General features: G+C 50.5%; 1 protein-coding gene across 23 annotated transcripts in view; it reads left to right on the top strand.

Annotated features, from left to right (window-relative positions):
* The window catches only part of LOC144369142 (mitotic spindle assembly checkpoint protein MAD1-like), a 282,508-nt gene that overhangs the window by 229,741 nt on the left and 34,078 nt on the right, over nt 1-18,689 (top strand). The window contains exons 14-15 of one of the 23 annotated variants that reach the window (XR_013428606.1): nt 14,846-14,977; nt 16,000-16,244. The exons of 21 other annotated variants lie outside the window; for them this stretch is intronic. The gene's annotated coding sequence lies outside the window, so the exon portion shown is untranslated. Of the gene's footprint in view, nt 1-14,845; nt 14,978-15,999; nt 16,245-18,689 lie in introns of those variants that run through there. One more of the 23 variants, XR_013428605.1, reaches the window with a different exon arrangement.

Below are 18,689 nucleotides of genomic sequence, written 5' to 3'. Positions count from 1 at the left end.
CTCCCTTTTGCTCATTCCTTGTGCCTCTTGCTCCGCCCACCACTGCTCTGCTCCCCAGCCCTGCTGTCCTGGGAGACAAATCCTCTGCTGTCACCTCTTGAGGCTTGCGACGTCCACACAGCATCACAGCATCACGTACTTGAGCGTCCTGATTGCCAGTGTGCACAAGTCCACCCTTCTTGATCACTGTGACTTTGCAGGAAGCTTTGGGATCAGATGGCACGCATCTTCAGATTTACTGCTCTTTTCTGGATTGTTTTGCTTCTTCTGACATCTCAATAAGTTTTCCTATCCCTGAACACTAGTGTCTTAAATTTATTTGGGTTTTCTTTTAGCAGTGTTTGTAGTTTTTAGGGTCTGATCTAATATCACATTGGATAAATTAATTCCTGAGTATTTTGTTCTTTTTGATGCCATTGTAAATGGAATTTTCTTAATTTCCTTTTCAGATTGTTCATGGCTAGTGTATGGATATACAAGTGATTTTTTTTTTATTTTGCATGTTGACTTTGGATCTTGCAGCTTTGCCAAATTCTTTGATTAACCGGGTTTTCTTCTTTCTTTCTTTCTTTTTTTTTTTTTTTTTTTTTTGCAGATTATGTGTGGTGTTTGTATGGCATCTGTGAATACAACAGTTTACATTCTCTTGTGTGCTGGATGCCTTTTATTTCTTCGTCTTGCCTAATTGCTCCGGCTGTGTTGAATAGAAGTAATAGAAATGGGCCGTTTTGCCTTATTCCTGATCTTAGGGGAAAGCTTGCAGTCTTTCGATGTTGGGATTGATGTCAGCTATGAGGTTTTGGAAAAAAATGCCCTTTATCATGTTGAGGAAGCCCCTCTGTTCCTGTTTGTTTTGTGTGTTTCTTGTGAAGGGGAGATGGATTTAGTCAAGTGCTTTTTCTGCCTCCACTTAGAGGAGACTTTTATTCTATTAATGTTGGGTGTTACACTGGCTGGTTTCCAGATATTGAGACAGCTGTGCACACCTGGTAGCACCCCTTCCAGTTTGCTGAGTTGGGGTTAAGGATTTCATGCCTGTATTCATCAAGGTTGTTGGTCTCAGTTTTCTTTAGCTAATCTTTGACTTCAGTGTGAGCATAATGCTGTTCTCAGACCAAATCAGGCAGGGTTCCCTCCTCATGAGCTTTCTGGAAGAGTTTGGGAAGTATGAGTGTTAATTCTTTGGATGTTTGGTAGAACTCAACAGTGAGGCAATCTGGTCCTCTTTTGATTACTGATATAATCTCTGTATTTTTTATGGATTTGTTGATATTTTCTATTTCTTCTTGTGTCAGTTTTGGTAGTTTGTATTTCTTGGACTTCATTTGTGTCTCAGTTATCACATTTGTTTTTATATGTGTTTATGTATTCTCTTATAATCCTTTTGATTTCAGTGAAACCAGTAGTAATGTCCCCTCCCTCATTTCTGAATTTCATAATTTGAATCTTCTCTCTTTTTTATTAGTCAATCTGGAAAAGATTTGCCAATTTATTGACCTTTTCAAATCATCAGCTATTGGGTCTATGTATTTCTCTATTGCATTTCTGTCCTCGGTCTTGCTCATCTCCGCTCTGATCATTATTGTTTTTTTCTTTCTGCTGGATTTGAGCTAATTTGCTCTTCTTTTTTCTAGTTTCTTAAAGCCATACTGTTAGATTATTGACTTGAGAGCTTCCTTTTTTAATTTAGGATTTATAGCTGTAAGTTTCCTTCTTGGTTTTGGTCTCCAGGTATTTTCTAATTTCCCTTGTGAGTTCATCTTCAACCCATTGTTGTTTAAGAGTGTTGTTTAATATCCACCTATTTATGAGCTTTTTATTTTCCTTCTGTGATTGATTTCTAATTTCATTGCAGTAATTCCATTACATTTACAAGTTTAACTTAAGACTTGTTTCAAGGTTTTATATGTGATCTATTCTGTAGAATATTCCACATGCTCTTAAGAAGAATGGCTATTCTGTTGTTAGGTGTATGTCTTTATGATCTAAGTGATTTATAGTGTTGTTCGTCTCCTTTTCCCCACCTTTTTTTTCATTAAGGATTGGAACCAGAGGTCCTTTACCACCTGAGCCACATGCTCAGTCCTGATTGTTTATTTATTTAGTGGAACTGGGGATTGAACCCAGGGCCTCTTGTATGTGAAGCACTTGCTCTACCACTGAACTACATCCTTGGACTTACTTTTCATTTTTTATTTAGAGACAGGGTCTCACTAAATTGCCCAGGTTGGCCTTAAACTTGTGATCCTCCTGCCTCAGTATCCCAAGTTGCTGGGATTGCAGTCATGTACCACTGGACCAGGCTAGTTCCTTTTCTTTCTTACTGATCTTTCTGACTGATCTGGATATCTTTCATTCCTTTTTATTCCTAAACAATATTGCAGGATTTTTTTTCTTTTTTTTTGTGTGTGTGTGTATATGTGTGTGGTAAGAACAATTAAAATTTGTCCTTTCAGCAGTCTTTATGTGTGTTTGATACATTTGTTGTTCTTGGCTGTGGTCACCATGGTGTAGAGTAGGTCCCTGAGCTTCCCACGCCTGTGTATCCTTTGATCAGCACCTCCCGTTCATCCCCCAGCCCCTGGTAACCACAGTTCTACTTCCAGGGCCTGCTGCCCTGGGTTCAGATTTTTTTTTTTTTTTTGTACCAGATTGAACCAATTCATCTGTTGAAGGACACGTGGGTTGGTTCCATAGTTTAGTTATTGTGAACTGAGCTGCTATAAACATTGACGTGGCTGTGTCACTGTAGTATGTTGATTTTACATCCTTTAGATATATACCAAGGAGTGGGAGAGCTGGGTCAAATAGTGGTTCCATTTCTGGTTTTTTGAGGAATCTCTATACTGCTTTCCAGTGCGGTTGCCCCAATTTAGTTCTTTCCATTTCTCAACATGAATAGTCCTGTAGTAAATACGGTTGTGCAGATATCTCTATGGCATACTCATGTCCTTTATTTTGTGCATGGATCCAGTAGTGGGATTTCTGGATCATATGGTAATTCTATTTTTAATTTTTTGAGGAATTTCCATACCTTTGTTCATAATGGCTATACTCATTTATATTCCCACCAACAGTGAATACGGGTTCCCTTTCCTCCTCATCTTTACCAGCAGTTGTTATCTTTTGTCCTTTTGAAAATAGCCATTCCAGCAGGTGTGAGATGATGCTTCTATGAGGTTTTGATTTGCATTTCTCTGATGATTGCTGACAATTGATAATGAGCATTTTCTCATAAACCTGTTGGCCATTCATATGTCTTATTTTGCAGTCTGCAATAGAAACCTTTTTCATTTCTGATATCATGACTTTGTGTCTTTTTTCTTTTTCAGCCTTGTTGGGACTTTACAATTGGATTGGTCTATTTAAAGTACTAGTTTTCAGATTCTTTAATTTTTTTTCCTCTATTGTTTTTCCATTTTCAATTTCATTGATATTTGTTTTATAGTATAGTTTTCCTTCAGCTTGCTTTAGGTTTATTTTTTCCCCCTTTAACTTCCTAAGGTAGGTGCTTGTTTTCTTCCTCCTTTTTGTTTTTGACAGTACTAGGGGTTGTACCCAAATCTTCGCACATGCTGGACAAGTGCTCTACCATTGAGCTACTTCCCAAGCCCTTTTTATTATTTCTTATTTTGAGATAGGGTCTTCCTAAGTTGCTGATGCTGGCCTCAAATTTGCCATCCTCCTGCCTTGGTCTCCAATCCCCCTGGAAATCAGGGTACCTGGTGCAGGTGGTACTTGTGGTCTCCTGTGCAGGGTGCCAAGGCTTTGGGGCCGTGGGGCAGGGAGCATGTTGTTTGGAATCCTTATGTACAGCAGCCGTGTCTCCTGCATGGGTGGATACAGATTTCCTATGTCACAGTCCAGTATGTCACAGTCTACTCTGTAGTTTGCTGCTCTTATCCCCCTCTTTTGTCTCCTGAGCTGTTCTTCCTTACATTGATACCTTGAGGGACCCAGGCTCCTAATGCCCAGCTGCAGGAGCTGCCCCTTCCTTGCAGGCCTGGGTCTTCTTATTGCAGAGGGTGCTTGGAAAGCACAGTGGGGTACCAGGTGTGGGTGCATACAGGCCTTCTCAGCCTGCCCACACCACTGGTGTCCACACAACATAGACAGTTCTGTCCTTGTGCTGGGTCAGTTTCTCTTTGCTTGGGTCTGCGTGTACCGCATGCAGCTGGCCGTCTCGGAATCCCATCTTGGCACTCGTGCTCAGCGTTGCCGTATATTATTTGTTTCCTCTGTGTTGCCTGAGTCTGCTCACACCTCCTGCTTTCTGCTCGGTTATTTGGGCCACTTTTGGCGTTCCATCTAAATTTCACTGCGATGCCCTGGACTCTTTTCTCTGTTTAACTTTTGTGCTTATCTGGGGCTCCAGGGAATGCACTATGCCTCCTGGGTCAACTCTTTCCCATTGCAGTAAACCACAGAAGCTGCACCTCCTCATCAGTACTTCACCCTCATCCTTCAGCGCTCCACACTTAAGCCTGCATTGAAAAACCTCAGCTCTTGATGGCATCTGTCTTGTTTCTAGTCTTAACTCAGTAGGAGACAGCTTATTATATGTAACAGGTGGCCAGGGTCCACAAGGAGGAGGCCAGCTGGGCAGCACAATGAGCTTTTGAACAAATGTGCATAAGCGTGCAGTTCTGTATCGCTTAGTGACTGAATGTGTTCTGAAAACTGTGTCGTTAGCTCTCTTATCAAGAAGTGAACATCAGGCTGCGTTTATATGAACTGGAAGGCTGTGACATCACAAGGCAATGTGATCTTACAGGACCATCCCAGTGGCTCTATGGCACGTGACTATACTTGTTATGCGTTATTGCTTTTTTGCTCCCTCTCTCTCTGCGAGGTAATAGTTTGCCTGAAAAGGTAGGTTGCAACAGAAAGCACACCCTTTTCAAATGAGCAAACAAATTTGTCTTATGTGGGTCTGCCCTCTGACAGCTCGCTGGGATGGAGTGTGGCCAGCCATTCTATTCAGATATGTCTGTAGCTTCCAGTGTGGCTTAATGACATTTAGCCCTCAAGTCCTTCTGCCTATGCAGCTTCAGAATGCACACTATCCAATTTTAGCATGTCATCCTGAGGGGTCCTTCTCAGCTTCTCCTAAAGTGAGAAGTGCCTCCCTGCAGAAGATCCTTCTTGGAATGGCCCCAGAGGCTGTTTGTGCCACATGCCCATAGAGTCATCATGGGAAACCCTGCGGTACAGCAGCCAGAGTGTCAACCTGAGGCCATCTGCCAGGCCTTCTTCACCAGCCTAGTGATCAGGCCTGCCACATAACCTCACAAGTCTCAGTTTCCCTTTTTAAGCTGGGGAGTGACAGCAATGACCAAATAATGTATGTACTTCACATACGTGAATCTGTAGGTAACTGTCACCTGTGGCACATAGCACATCTCACCCTGCATGTTGTTTCCAGCAAGTCAGGGCTGCCTTGGGCTGCAGCCAGAGTCATCTGTGCTTAGGGCACTAGAGTGAGCAAGGATACCCCCTGACTCCTCGGAAGGGCATTTGGTGGGGTCCATCAGATGAGAGAGGTGCACACCCTCTGACTAATGGCTCTGCTTCTAAAAGCACATCCTGGGTTGGATGCTGTGCTGAGTTTTCACACACATGCACACCATGTGGGCCATCACCACACCTGGGACAGGGAACCCCCAAACATTTCCTCTTGCTGGGTTGTAATCCCTCCCCTCCTCTTTCTCTTTCATACTCCCTGACACCTACTGATCAGTTTTCGGTCTCTGTAGATTGATTGACATTGTATAAGGTTCTAGCGGAATGAAACCACATGACGTGTTCTTTTCTGTCTGGCTTCTTTCACTCAGCATGTTTACTTTGCATTAGGACCACATGCACAGACAGTGATTGTTTTTGCTGCTGAGTAGTCTTCTGTTGCGTAGATATACAGTTTGTTTATACATTCCTCTGTTGATGGACATTAGATTTCTCCCAGTTTTTGCCTACGCCTCTAAAACAGCTTTATATTACAAATAAAGTCCTTGTACAGAAATACTTTCTTTTCTCTAGTGCAAATATCTAATTGTGCAATGACTATGATTATGTGTTTGACCTGGGAAACTGCCTGCCTCTCGTCCACAGCGGTGTAACCTGTCTCCTTCACACTGGCACTGGGTGGTCCAGTTGCTCCTCACCAGCATCTGGTGTGGTAGGTCTTACTTTCAGTCCTTCCGACAGGTGTGTAGCAGTGTCTCGTTGTGGCTTTAACGTCCATTTCCCTAATGACTAATGATGTTGGACACCTTTTCATGGTTTATCTATACATCTTCTTGGTAAAGTGTGTGTGTTCAAATCTTCTATTTCATTCTTGATTACTTGTTTTCTTATTGAGTTAGAGTTCTTTATATATTTTGGGTAGAAGTTCTTTGTAAGATACTTATTTTGCTTTTCAAAGATTTTTTGTTTTTGATGAGGTCCAGTTTTTTCGGTTGTTTTTGCATTTGTTTGTTTTCGTGCTTTGTTTTGTTTTTGGTACTGGGGATTGAACCCAGGATTGCTTTACCACTGAGGTGCATCCCCAGCCCTTTTTATTTTTTGAGATAAGGTCTTGCTAAGTTGCGGAGGGTCTCACTAGGTTGCTGAGGCTGGCCTCAAACTTGAGATCCTCCTGCCTCAGCTTCCCCAGTCACTGGGATTACAGGTGTGTGTCACCATGCATCACTCAGTTTTGTCTTGTTTTGATTTGTATTTTATTTATAAAAATCTACAGAATTTTTCTTCTGTATTAGCAATTTTCAAATTGTTGGTTTTACATATAGGTTTGTTTACATAAAAAAATTTTTAATATTGTACATGATATGTATGGATTTCAGTTTTTATTTTTCCCTTTAGGAAAACACATTTGTTTCAAATGAAAAGACCATTTTTTTCTACATTGGATTGCCTTCATCTATTTATCAAAAATAGGTTTTGGTGGCTCTGTGGTACAGCATATGCCTAGCATACATGAGGCCATGGGTTTAATTCCTAGTGCTGAAAAACAAAACACAAAAAAAATAGATTGTGTGTGTGTGTGTGTGTGTGCATGTATTTGTCTCAGGTCAGTGCCACACTATTTTGATGACTTAACTTTAATGTAACTCATTGAAATTAGATAGTCCTCTGCTTTCATTTTCTTTTTGTTTGATTAATCTAAGTTCATTACATTTCTATAGGAATTTTAGAATCAGCTTGTTGATTTGTACAAAGAAACCTGTGAGATTTTGATTGACATTGATGTGATTCTGTAGATGAATGTCAGAAGAAGTATACTACTAACCATGATGGTTTTCCCAATTGTAAGCAGGGTCTTTCTCTCCAATTCATAGGTGATCGTAGACTCTTGGTAGCACTTGCAGGTGTCAGTGTACATCTTCCATGGCCTGGTCATATTCTCTCTTAGTTTTCATGGATTTGGATGCTGTGTAAGTCATATTTTTCAGATAGCTCTCTGGTACTAGTTTCTGGGGAATTTGAATACAGTCAGAACATACTAGAGCTACTCAATTCCTCCTAAACATATTGAGCCTTTTTTTATGGTTTAGTATGTAATCTAACTTGGAAAATTTTTAGAGAACATTTGATAAGAATGTGTATTCTGCTGTTACAGATGAGTAGGTGTAAATTTTATGAAAGTCAGACTGTTGATAATGTTTTCAAGTGTCTGTTCCCTGATTTGGCTAGTTATGTAGTGACCCTGACTAAGGACGTGTTGATTTCTCCCACTGCCCTGTTGGTTTTGCTCATTTCTTGTGAAGTTGTTTTGTTTGTACTTATGTGCTCCAGATCATATACCCTCTCCTCTCCTTCAGGGATCTTTTCACTTCTGGGAAGCAGCCTACTTGGCAGTAGGTTATACTCTGAAGTGCATTGTCTGCTTGAAGCAGCCTGTTCACTTTCACTTCTTGGTTTCCTAGTGACAGCATTATTTCTTTTTGTGTTTCATATTTTAAGTGTGTTGTAGTCAAAAGTCTATAACTGGTGATACCTTTTAATCCAATTTCATGGTCTCTGCCTTTTAGTTGGGGTGGTAGGCGCATTTACATTTAGTACAATTACTGAAATGAGTAGGTTCCATCTTGCCATCTTTTCTTTTTCTTTCTCACTCTTTGTCCCATCTCTTCTTTGTTCCTGTTTTTCTTCCCTTAAAAAAAAAATTCAGTGATTCAAAAAAATTTTTTTCACTGTTACTTCAGAGTTATTTCAGAGTTTTAGTGTACATCTCTGACATGGTGCTGTCCAGGTATACAGCATCCAAGTGGCTCCCGTGTGCCACTCACTGTGAAGCCTGTCACCTTTGTGGCTGAGGGCTCCGTGGGAGGCAGCGAGCTCGCAGCAGGTGGCGTGGCTGCTGCAGGGTAGGTTCCCTGAGCGTGTGGCTATGTGCTTGCTGCCCAGGCTCCCAGGGTGGCCACCATGATGCCATTTTGGAAGCGAGGAGGAGGAAAGGGCCGGGAAGGCCGAGGGCAAGCTCCAGGTGGCTCAGGGCTGTGCCTAGAGATGCTCCACAGGCCTCTTGGGTGACTCTGGGCGGGGAGAACCCAGGTGGGGCCGCTGAGAAGGGTCAGCGCTTCTTCCTAGCACTGCACCAGCTCCCCGGGGTGCTGGGGTCCAGAATCCACGAGACAGACTCGCTGGAAGGGAGGAGATGACAAACCCACCAGGAATCAGACCAGAGGCGGTGTGCGGAGAGCTTCCCGAGCCCTCTGCTCATGGCCCGTACATCCCGCAGTGTCACCCAGTGCGGGGCTCCTGACTTCTCCAGACCAACGACACTCCAGGTCTTCCGATCTTCCCATAGGCCAAGCTCTCCTCAAGCGAGCGCACTCGACCCTGACGGCAACCTGGGGGGCTCTTGGGCTGTCCCCAGAGCAGGCCCTGAGTGGCCTATCCCAGAGCACTTGCTTATTTGAGAGGGTAGGAGGAAGGCAGAGGGGAACAGAGCATTTGGAAGGGACATAGCAAGCCAGTCCCCACTGTGGTGTCCAGAGCTTAACCCCACAGGGGGCCCATGGGAAATGGAGCCAAATGCTGATAAGGTGGTGTACTATGATGGCCAAGAAGACGTGGTGGTGGTGAAGGTGGTGGTGGTGGGAGTGATGGTAGTAATGATGGTGGTAATGGTGATAGTGGTGATTATGGTGGTGATGGTGATGGTAGTGGTGGTGGTGGTGATGATGGTGATGGTGATGATGCTGATGAATGTGGTGGAGATGATGATGGGGTTGTGGTGAACATGGTGATGGTGATGGTGATGACGGTGATGGTGGTGGTGGTGGTGGTGGTGGTGTTGATGGTGGTGGTGGTAATGTTGGTGGTGATGGTGGTGGTGGTGATGGTGGTGGTGATGGTGGTGGTGGTGGTGGTGGTGGTGAATGTGGTGGTGATGATGGTGATGAATGTGGTGGAGATGATGATGGGGTTGTGGTGAACATGGTGATGGTTGTGATGGTGATGGTGATGATGATGGTGGTGGTGGTGATGGTGGTGGTGATGATGGTGATGGGGATGGTGGTGATGATGGTGATGGTGATGACGGTGATGGTGATGGTGATGATGGTGGTGGTGGTGGTGGTGAATGTGGTGGTGATGATGGTGATGAATGTGGTGGAGTTGATGATGGGGTTGTGGTGAACATGGTGATGGTGATGATGGTGGTGGTGGTGGTGTTGATGATGGTGGTGGTGGTGGAGGTGGTGGTGGTGGTAATGTTGGTGGTGGTGGTGGTGATGGAGGTGGTGGTGGTGGTGGAGGTGGTGGTGGTGGTAATGTTGGTGGTGGTGGTGCAGGTGGTGGTGGTGGTAATGTTGGTGGTGGTGGTGGTGGTGGAGGTGGTGGTGGTGGTAATGTTGGTGGTGGTGGTGGTGGTGGAGGTGGTGGTGGTGGTAATGTTGGTGGTGGTGGTGGTGGTGGAGGTGGTGGTGGTGGTGGAGGTGGTGGTGGTGGAGGTGGTGGTGGTGGTAATGTTGTTGGTGGTGGTAATGTTGTTGGTGGTGGTGGTGGAGGTGTTGGTGGTGGTAGTGGTGGTGGTGGAGGTGGTGGTGGTGGTGGTGATGATGGTGGTGGTGGTGGTGTTGATGATGGTGGTGTTGGTGGAGGTGGTGGTGGTGGTGGTAATGGTGGTGGTGGTGATGATGGTGGTGGTGATGATGGTGATGGTGATGATGGTGATAGTGATGGTGATGTTGATGATGGTGGTGGTGGTGGTGGTGGTAATGTTGGTGGTGGTGGTGGTGATAATGTTGGTGTTGGTGGTGGTGGTAATGGTGATGATGGTGATGGTGATAGTGATGATGGTGATGGTGGTGGTGATGGAGGTGGTGGTAATGGTGGTGGTGGTGGTACTAAAAATCTCTCTTGTACGAGTTAAAACATGTGGGTTTAGGTGGGACTGCTGACTCCACAGACTCAATGCTTGGCTATTGAAAGCCCAAACAAGAGACTCTGTGAAACTCTTAAAGAACTGCCAATATGAGAAGACACAAATACGTCCAAAGATCGGAGCAAATGTTGGTCTTGTGGATGTCCAGCCTCCCTTGATCTACCTGCGTGGGCTCTGGGCATGTCTGAAATGTGCTGGTTTTCCCAGAGGCCAGGGTCAGAGTGAGAGATGATGTGGTACCCCCAGGGGACAGGGCTTCCTGGACACAGGCCCTCTGCTCACCAGCACCTTGTGACCCTGAAACCCCTCTCCAGGGCCTTGGGGTGCCCTTTGAAGGGCCCCTGATGGAAATCTCTGCTGACACCCTATTTGCCATCTGCCTGAGGTTTCAAAGTGCCTGGGAGGGCAGTCCTCCCAGGCAGGCGTCCGTCTCCCTGGGTCTGAGTCAGTGGTCGCAGGACAGGCCAGCCAGCACTTGCTCACTGGTGGGAGCTGGGTCATGACCTGGGGCGTGAGCGAGTGTGCTGAGGACCAGGTCAATCCTGTGCTGCTCACCAGCCATGCAGCAACAAGGCCTGGCCACCTGGAGGCCAGGCCAGGCGGGGCCCAGTGTCCCCAGCCAGCCTCCGCTGCCAATGTGGAGCTACCAGTGTGCAGCCACCAGCCCTGGTCAGGGCCAAGCTCCCTGACCCGGGAGTCAAAGGGAAAAGCCTTCAGGGTCTCAGAGGAGATCAGCAGCAATTGCTTCAGGGAGTGCAGAGAAAAACGTCTGCGACTAATAAAGAGAAAACCAGCCATGAGAGCCCCAGAGAGCATTCAAGCTGCCCCTGTCTGTCTCCTGGGACCCGGGACAGTGCTGAGTCCAGGCCCATCAGCCAGGATGGTACTCCGAGGAGCAGAGGGACATGAGACACTGGCCTGGGGGAGGGAAGTGAGGCTGAGGGAAGTGAGCTCTGGGTTTCTTGCAGGACAGGGCCATAGGCTTCCTGGACACAGGCCCTCTGCTCACCTGCACCTTGTGACCCGAAGCCCTTCTCCAGGAAGGCCTGCAGCAGAGTGACCGGCATTCTAGTGTGCCCAGTCCTCAGGGGACTTTAGGCTGTGGGACTTTCAGTTTCAAAGCTGGGGCAGTCACAGGGAAGCCCCAGGCTGCAGGACTTGGGCTACAGCCTGGAGTCCTGGGGCTCAGACAGGCTGGTGGCTGGCAGCTGGCTTTCCCCCACTGTGGCCAAGACTCCTGACGGGAGCAGCTCACAGGAGACAGGCTGACTTGGGGCTCCTGGTTTCTGAGGTCTCCCACCATGCAGGGCCACTCCACGCCGCTGGCCTGAGAGCATGGCAGAGGAAGGCCACCAGCCCCTGGCGGCAGGGAGGCGAGAGCAGGTGCCAGGGACAGGTGCCAACGCCAAAGGCCCCCAGTGACCCTCCTCCTGGGGGCACCTCTCACTCTAACTGAGGACAGAGACTGAGCTCTCCCTCTGCGGGAACCCATGTCCCCAAGTGGCTCGCCCAGCCCTGCCCATGTCACGTCCACTCGGAGTGTTTGGTTCTGCATGAGCCTGGTGAGCCCTTCGCCTGGGGCTCCGTGTTTGAATCAGCCTCCTACAGGGGGAAGGAAAAAGGCCAGGTGGACCTGCCAGAGGGTGTAAAGCAGCCCTTGCCAGGTTGCTGTGGTCCAGCGGGAGAGTGCCACGTTCCCTGGAGGAGGACCAGGGAAGGGTGCCTCTTCTGTCCCTGCCCCTCGGCCTCCCAGGAGGAAGCTTGTGCAGAGCCGTGCCCTTTGCAGGTCTTCCTGCCGGCATCTACCTGTGGACGTGTGGGAGGGAGGGCGGCCGCTGGGCTGGCCTCGGTCTGGTTTACTCAGATGTGAGACTGACAAGGAGAAGACTGAGGAGAGAACCCGTCACTCACAGAGATGCAGGCAGGGCACCTCGCATAGGGACATGCCGGGAGGGACGAGGACAGAGCCACCTGTGCTGTGGTTAAGGATCCTGTGTGGGACAGGGTTGTTTCTGTATCTGGCCTGGTACGCCCAGGACAGGTGGACCTTGGCTGTAAGTCAGCAGAGCAGGTGGGGGTGGGCTCTTGGGAAAGGCCTCCAGGGGCTCCTGGTTTCTGAGGTCTCCCATCATGCAGGGCCACTCCACTCTGCTGGCCTCAGGGCATGGCAGAGGAAGGCCACCAGCCCCTGGCGGCAGGGAGGAGAGAACAGGTGCCAGGGACAGGTGCCATCGCCAAAGGCCTTCGCTGTCTCTAGGTATTGGCTGCCTGTAGGGCACGTCACATCAGAGAAATAGAAACCTACGATGGAGAAGAGGAAACCTGACTTGCAGACTGATGCTCACTTCCCAGTCCTGGGGCCGCACATGGCTAAGATGGCGCCTGGCGATCAGCCAGAAGGCGTTATCATGGGTTATGACGAAAAATCGGACCACCTCTAGGATAGGCTCAGAACCCTTCCGCCCTCGTGGGCAGCTCCGTCTCCCTCACTGCCTGTAGGATGGGTGTACACGTGAGCTCTCCCCACCCTGCTGACCTTTATCCTGATTGGCTCCTGGGCCTCATATTAGCTGTGTGTGCTTCCTCAATAAACGAGCTCCAGCCTTGACTGGTCTCCCTGATGCGTCTGATTGTCCTCTGGCGAGGGAGGGCTGAGTGCGGGCGGTCAGTCGGCCCTCTCCTTTCTTGGCTCATCCTGGCCAGGGCGTGTTCTTCCCATCTCTCCCGCAGGTCGGGAGGAAACAAGGGCTAAAACCCCCGACATCTGGCGCCCGAACAGGGACATGGAGAAGTCGGTTCACCAAAGTGAAAGTATCAGGGAGCCAAGCCAAGCAAGTTCCGAGGTCAGGGTCTCCCTGAAGAGATGGGGAAATCTCACACTAAGCATGGTGCTCCGGCTCTTAAAGCGCTGAGATTCAGGCTCAAAAGGCGAGGTTTAGAGATCTCAGATGCCCAGGCCGAAAGGACTGGGAAACCTTGGCACACACTGCACCCAGGTTGGTGGATGCCAGTCTTTTGGATTGGCCACCTGGGACTGAGCAGAACAATTGGTGAGGAAGAGGGAGATTACCTTAAAGGACCAACTAATAAAACAAAAAGGCGGAAGCAACCCCCATGAGCGATTAAGGTCAGCCATGCTTACATTATTTCAAATTTTTCCAAAGAGCAACCTCTGACTGCTTTCCAGAGACATTGGTCTAATCAGACACCTTATTTAAAGGTAGAGGTCCGATGGAGGGACCCCTTACTGGATCATAGCACGGTGCTGATCCCCTCATTAGTGTAGGGAGGGGATTTGGATGTGATTCCCGATTGGGGAGCCAAGTCCAATTTGGGTCCCCACTAGAGATCTAAAATACTGTTTGCCAGAACAAAAGTGATTTCCCAAGAGCACCCCCTCTTGAGGTATGATTCTTTATTTTCTCATTTTAAATGAAAAGATCATTCTGGACGCTTTGCCTGGTTGTGACTGGACTCCTCATTGTCTCCCTCGTGGCATTCATGTTTGTTGGGGGATACATGCTGTGGGGAGGCACACTTTGATGCTGTAAGTGGTGGTAAGCCAATTTGTTGGTCCTTATATGCCCCTGCCCCCAGGAAAGAATGGACCCTTAAAGGCTACTGCCATTCCTGTTTGGTGGAATATAACCTCACCTCTCCCTAGTAGATGCCCTATACTCCCACCCCACTCAGAAGTCCTTTTGCCCTTGGTGACCATGCCTAATGTCATCTGTCTCACTAGAGACAGCACTCTAGATGTGGGGACGTTGAATCCCCTCTGGTGTGGAGGCAATAGGTTTTTTGACGGATCAGTAGGTGGTATGCTCTGTCCTCCTAAGGGTACTGCCTTCCTTTGTGGGGATATGGCGCACGGTGTCCTACTGGGTAATTGGAGGGGGTCTGCACTGTGGTCCTCCTCCTCCTGACACTGGGATCCTCCTTAATGACCAGTCCCTGCCTATACTGCTGGTGATGATTCCCTTTCCAGGCCCCGAAGAGCCATTCATGCTGTTCCTTTGCTGTTGGGCCTGCGGGTGGCCACGGGGATGGGTACTTGACCTCTGGCCTCGGTACTTCTTCGCAGATGTACAATAAGCTTTCTCAGCGGATGATAGGTGACATGCACCATGTTGCAGCCCTATCTTGGACCTGCAATCTCAACTCGACTCCTTGGCTGCAGGAGTCCTCCAAAGCCATCATGGCCTGGACCTGCTTATGGCCAGAGAGGGAGGACTGTGCCTGTTCCTTCAGGAGAAGTGCTGCCTCTATGCCAGTCACTCTAGTATTGTTCAAGATAAGATTAAAAGGTTAAAAAGACCTTGAAAACTGTCGGAATGAGCTGCAATAAAGCTTTCTGTGGACTGGGCTAAATGGGTGGCCCCTTTACCTTCTCCCCTTGGTAGGCCCCTTGGTCACTATAATGCTTGTGTTGACATTTGGACCTTGTGTAATCAACAGGCTCCTCCAGTTGCTCAAGGATCGAGCCAAAGCTGTTCAATTGATGGTGGTCCAGCAGCGATAGGCCGTCTTACGAGATACTGACTGGGAGCCCTGTGAGGTTGGCCATGGGCCCTACCAGGATGTGCAGGTGTAAGTCAGAGGCAAGAGGGTCTTCTTCATAGGCCTAAGTCACCTCCCCTCCTTGAGGTTTCCCACTGGGTCTGCCGATCCTGCAGGTGAACTGCCTGAAGAGCCAGAGTGGTAGTCAGTGACAGGTAAGAGCCCCAGAGGGGGACAACCTAAGACAGGCACACTCTCCAGTGAAAGGTAGACACTGGCCAATAAAACAAAACGGGGGAGATGTAGGGCACGTCACATCAGAGATGGAGAAGAGGAAACCTGACTTGCAGACTGATTCTCACTTCCCGGTTCTGAGGCCACACATGGCTAAGATGGCGCCTGGCGATCAGCCAGAAGGCGTCATCGTGGGTTGTGACGAAAAATCGGACCACCTCCAGGATAGGCTCAGAACCCTTCTGCCCTCGTGGGCAGCTCCGTCTCCCTCACTGCCTGTAGGATGGGTGCACACGTGAGGGAACTAGGACTAAAACCCTGGCAGCCACCCTGGCAGGGGCAGCTCCCCAGGCCCCCTCCCTTCCTGGGCACAAGCTGCACTGGGGTCTGCACACGGTGGCTCATGGGGTGTGGGTAGCATTGTGCCCTGTGCCGAGGAAGACGCTGTCAGTGGGCTGTCCACAGTCATATTGCTACAAGTGGCCCCTCAGGTCTATTGTTGGTCCCTATCCCCTGCCTGGAGTCCCCGCCAGTGACCTTCACCAAGGTCCTGGACGGGGAGTCCACCTCCCCCCTTGTTCCACCCCTTCCCATCCCACCAGAGTCGGGGTTGTGCTAAGCTGATTGACAGCTTGGTCCCCTCTGCAGAAGGGCTCCGAGTGGCCCCCAGGTTCAGGCGCTGGGAAGCAGAGCCGCTGCTTGTCGAGTAGGATCTGGGGCTGCCAGTGCCAGCAGGGACCTGGGCTGGGAGAAGCACGAAGCGCGTCCCACAGAAACCAATACCTTGCTGTTAGATAGATGTGGCCTTTTAAGTGCAAGGGAGTGGGACTCGTTGCTCCCGGGGATCCTGGTGTGGATGAGATGCTAATTTTTCCCAGGCTCGCTCGGTTCCTGTGCCTGGAATTGCACAGATGGATGGGCTGCGTCTGGACAAAGGCACAGCAGGGCCTCCAGGGCATGGAGCACCTGAGCCACCACCTGAACTTCATTTCCAGGCTCCTCCATTCACCACCTCCGCAAAAGCGCAGCCTCCTGTGTGGCTGGTGCTCGCTGGTTTCTCCATAGGCGCCCCCCACCCTCGGGGAGCAGCAGGGCAGCAGCTGACACTTGTCCAGGAAGCCCAGGGACGTAGGACGTGGGCCGCTTCCCCTCCTGGCTGCATGTAGAGCCCTAGCCCTGGCCCCCCACTCCCCGCACTGCAGCCCCACCCTGGAGGAAGGAGGGGTGACCCAGGGACCCGGGGGCCATGAGTCTGCCACCTCCCTGTCCAAGGAGGCAGCTGGAGACTGGCCCCTCTCCTCTGACCACGTCTTTGCTGCTTGGGCTTCCCTCGTCCTCAGGAGCAGCTGCAGAGCCCAATGGCACCGATGGTTCTGGACGTCACAGGCCCTGTGTCTGGGAGTGGCCCCTGGTTGCCTCTCCAGTCCCCACAGAGTCCCCCAATGGTGACGTCCTCACTGCCCTCCATTGAAACAGAAACTGAGGGTAGAGGGACAGCAAGGTCAATGCCAGTGGGCTGAACCCACGGGGCCAGCTCTGATCCCTTCAATGGCCCTGGCTTGGCCCTTGTCACTGGCTGGGTCACAGGAGAACAAACACAGGAGATCAGGGCCACCCAGCTCCTTCTGAGGCCTCTGGTCCTGTCACCTGAAGAGCTGCACCCTGGGGGCCTATGAGCGGTCAGGGTCTTGTGTCTGCCAGGCGTGGTGAGGGGGCCTGGCTGCTCAGGTCACCTGGAGGGGCTTCCTGCAGCCCAGGGCCACCGTCTCCACTGACCTCCAGGCCTGTGGGCGGGCCACAGCTTCGGCCTGAGCTGGCTGCCCTGGTGGCTCTGCCTCCCAGCCCTGGAGCCCACACCCCAAAATAGCCCAGGGTGCAGGCCACTGACCAAAGGCTCGCTCTAGGGCCCCAGCCACACAGGACAGGCAGGGTGCCCTCGTGGGATCCCTCTCCACACGAGGCATTTGAAATGACTCCCGTTTCTCTCTAAGCAAAGGCCAGAATCCCCACGTGGCCAGCAGGGCCCCATAGCATGTGCCACAGCTGCTGTCACAAGCTGCCACAGGCTGAGGGACTTGAAGTCACGGGGGCTTACTTTACAGTTCTGGAGGGCGGAAGTCCCAGGACCAAAGCGTTGGCAGGGCCAGTGCCTTCTTGAGGTCCAAAGGGGACGCGCCTCCCGCCTGATCTGCAGCCCCCAAGGACACCAGCGCGTCCTCAAGGCCAGCAGCGGCGTGCCCGCGTCTCCCAGGCTGGCTCGGCTCCCATCGAGAGACCAGGAAACAGTCTCTGTCCTCAAGTGTGGTTTCTCTCTTCCTCTGCTGTGCCGGGAGGCCATCACACACACTGCCCCCTCCACAGCTAAACCTCCCCGCCTGGGGCCAGCCATCAGCATCGATGTCCACCTGGGAGTGAGGGTCCCCCTGTGGCCATGCTGGCTTACTCCTGAGTGATGGGCACTAGGTTCTCCTAGACCATCATGGTCCAGGCCAGGGCATGGCCCACAGGCACATGGGGGACAGGGGATTTGCTCTATAGAGTCCACGAGCTGCCAGAGCCGGGGGACATCCGAAGTCCCCCAGGTGGGAGCGCCCAGAGAGAGCTCCAGGGGGTGGGGTGCTATAGCAAGGACAGAGGCAGCCTGCTCGGGGAGGCCAGCTCCAGCAGGTGGACCCAGGCTCAGGCCAACCTCCAGGGACGGATCAGCTCCCCAGGTCTCATGGGCTGAGGGCCTGAGGGTGGTGGGCTACTTCCCCCAGGGTGCCCCCCGAGGTCTGTCTGGAGGTGAGAGCAAAGGCTCATCTCTCCCACACTGCCTGGACGTTGTCACTGGGTTGGCAGATTACAGGGCATAGTGGATTCTCTGCGCCCACCAAGGTGCCCCCTCTCAGGAGGGGGCCCTGGTCCCGGAGCCTGCTGTATGCTGGACCCTCATGGGCTGTTACTTCCTATGTATAGCAAATCCCATGTTCCTGCAGGCACGAGTGTGTGTGTGTGTGTGTGTGTGTGTGTGTGTGTGTGTGTGTGTGTGCATGTGCGTGTGTGTGTGCACACATGTGCATGTAGCTCAGTCTGGAATCAGGACATGGGCAGGACAGTCACAGACTAGAACGGTGACTACCTACATGTCACATGGCTCTGGCTGCGCAACACAAGGGTGACTTTCCCCACAAGATGGGGGTCTGCTGCTCCCTGAGCATGGCCCCACAGTGTCCAGGGCTCTGATCAAAGCCAGGCGTGGAGGACACAGTGGAGCTGGTGAGCTAGGTCTCTCCCTCCCTGACCCCGCAGAAGTGCAGTCTCTCCTGGTGGTCATCCTGGCCAGCCTGGCCTGTGGCCTCCATCTCTGGCTCCGGCTTGGAGGGAAGAAGGGGGCTGGATGCATGTCACTCATCATGGTGCCCATGAGTGGTGGCCTGGGCTTCAGTCTGAGCAGGAAAGATAGGCAAGGAAGAGGAGGCGTGGGGGCCTGCTGTGTGTGGACCCAGGGCCAGGCAGGGGCCACAGTTGGCCAAGTGAGTGCTGCCCTGGGGTGCCGCTGGGCTGACCGACAGTAACCCCAACTCTC

The sequence above is a fragment of the Ictidomys tridecemlineatus genome, chromosome 12 (assembly GCF_052094955.1).
Source record: "Ictidomys tridecemlineatus isolate mIctTri1 chromosome 12, mIctTri1.hap1, whole genome shotgun sequence".
NCBI classification, from domain to species: Eukaryota; Metazoa; Chordata; class Mammalia; order Rodentia; family Sciuridae; genus Ictidomys; species Ictidomys tridecemlineatus.
Note: the sequence above shows the minus strand (reverse complement) of the source record. Positions and strands in the feature narration are given on the sequence as shown.